Here is a 1,985-nt window from a genome sequence, read left to right on the forward strand (position 1 = left end):
ATGCGACTAACATAACAATTCATCTAAGCGAGACCTATGTCAATTAAATCAAGGTATGCAAAGTAGTAAAAAAGTTTTACCTGAATGTAATATCAGATTGGTTGACCCTGCACTCAATCGTCTCATCAAAATGTGTTCTTTTGACTTCCCAAGACTCACCCAATAGCTGACTCATCCATTCCTCGGATGGACACTTGCATTGATAAGTAATCTTTGTTTTCTTCAAAACATCACATGAACCAAACAAATGTGCAAACAATGAGAATGGAATAAACCAATTAAGATGCACATCTTTGGAGCCTGTGGTGGGTTTCATAGCACTATTGATGTCAAATTTTATCTTCGACTTGCAAGCTCCTGACAACTCCAAGCTACCAATGAACCATTCACCACTAGACAGTAGCGGCAATGGGACATGCTGCAATCTCTGGCTTTCTACCACATACAATGAATTATAAAAAAAGATATTTTGAGTGGCAAGTTGACTTGTAGAGGTATTATCATAGATCAAAGAACCTATCTCTTCATGCCAAACATGTATCTTGCCGCGTAAACATTCCACATTCTGCCATTCATGCAAAGTCGACGGATATAGAGCTGTCAATCAAACAAGACTGAATTAGAATACTGCAAAGACTTTTAAAAACAACTCTGATACAAAAGAATAATCAATGATAAAATTTAACAACTTACTATTTTGTTTATAATTTGCAATGTTGTTCTCGTCGTGTACAGAGATTTGTTTATGCGTATAAACATGTTGAATCAACACTTCTGTTACTGCACTTGTGCCATTAAACACTTTTCTGAACTCTAGAATTCTACCTTTCCAATGTTTGCTAGGGTTTGCAACATCCTTGCGCTTGACCTTGAAACTCCCTCGAGTACTTGGGTGCATCAAAATCCAATCCAACTTATAATACTTATCACAAATCCAATTACCGCCATTATCTTTCCTGTTGAAGACCTCCACTGCAAGTATGCTACTGATATTTTTCCTTCGTGAAGACATCTGTAACAACTGAATACAAAAGTTACCTATCAACATATGTATAATTTGCAAATGTTCTCTCCAAATGAAATTAAATTTAAATGGATCAATTTAAAAAAGAAACATTGTACCTGTAATTTCTTTCACAAAGATCCCTAAATATGTTGAACAAGAAGTTGACTTATAGCAAGACCATTGTTCCTTCACTGACAGATTCCTGTAGTACAAAAACAAAAGAAATATTGGGTCAACGCATACATATAACTTATATAGGCTTTGCCCAAATGCGTTGAAATTTAACCATGGAACAGTAGTAAAAAATGGCAATATACCTGTGGCTTTCTCTGCAAAAAATCCCAAAGATGTTGTAGAAGTTGAGTTCTTAATATATCATTGTTCTTCACCCTCGGAGATTCTTGGAGTAAAAAAACAAAGGAAAGCTCAGTATGCATGTAACTTGTATACATTTTTTCTAAACGAGATAAAATTTAACAGTGGAGCAACAAAAGAAAAGACAATATACCTGTAACTTTGTTTACAGAGAAACCCTAAGATGTTGAAGAAGAAGTTGAGTGTTCAAAATCCCAAAGATGTTGTAGAAGTTGAGTTCTTAATAAATCATTGTTCTTCACCCTCGGAGATTCTTGGAGTAAAAAAACAAAGGAAAGCTCAGTATGCATGTAACTTGTATACATTTTGTCTAAACGAGATAAAATTTAACAGTGGAGCAACAAAAAAACAAGACAATATACATGTAACTTTGTTTACAGAGAAACCCTAAGATGTTGAAGAAGAAGTTGAGTATTCAAAATATCACTATTATTGACTGTAAGAGACTCCTAGAGCATCAAAACAAAAGAAATTACATGTCAGAGAATGCACATAACTTGCACAGGTTTTCTCCAAACGAGATAAAACTTTACCATAGAACATCTATGGAAGAGAAAAATATACCTGTAGAGTTTTGTGAAGAGAATCTTAGGGCTTTGGTAAA

General features: G+C 34.5%; 1 long non-coding RNA gene across 1 annotated transcript; it reads right to left on the bottom strand.

The window, feature by feature from the left end:
• Positions 1-637: 637 nt before the first annotated feature.
• Positions 638-1,619, bottom strand: LOC148020548 (uncharacterized). Its single transcript, XR_015694753.1, has 4 exons — positions 1,515-1,619; positions 1,324-1,406; positions 1,123-1,208; positions 638-1,012 (listed from the first exon to the last, which is right to left on the bottom strand). It is a non-coding gene; the product is annotated as an uncharacterized LOC148020548 (long non-coding RNA).
• Between the last annotated feature and the right edge of the window lie 366 nt (positions 1,620-1,985).

This window comes from Lygodium microphyllum, chromosome 18, assembly GCF_053477565.2.
Source record: "Lygodium microphyllum isolate KBCC chromosome 18, Lygodium_microphyllum_v1.1.10, whole genome shotgun sequence".
Taxonomy (NCBI): Eukaryota; Viridiplantae; Streptophyta; class Polypodiopsida; order Schizaeales; family Lygodiaceae; genus Lygodium; species Lygodium microphyllum.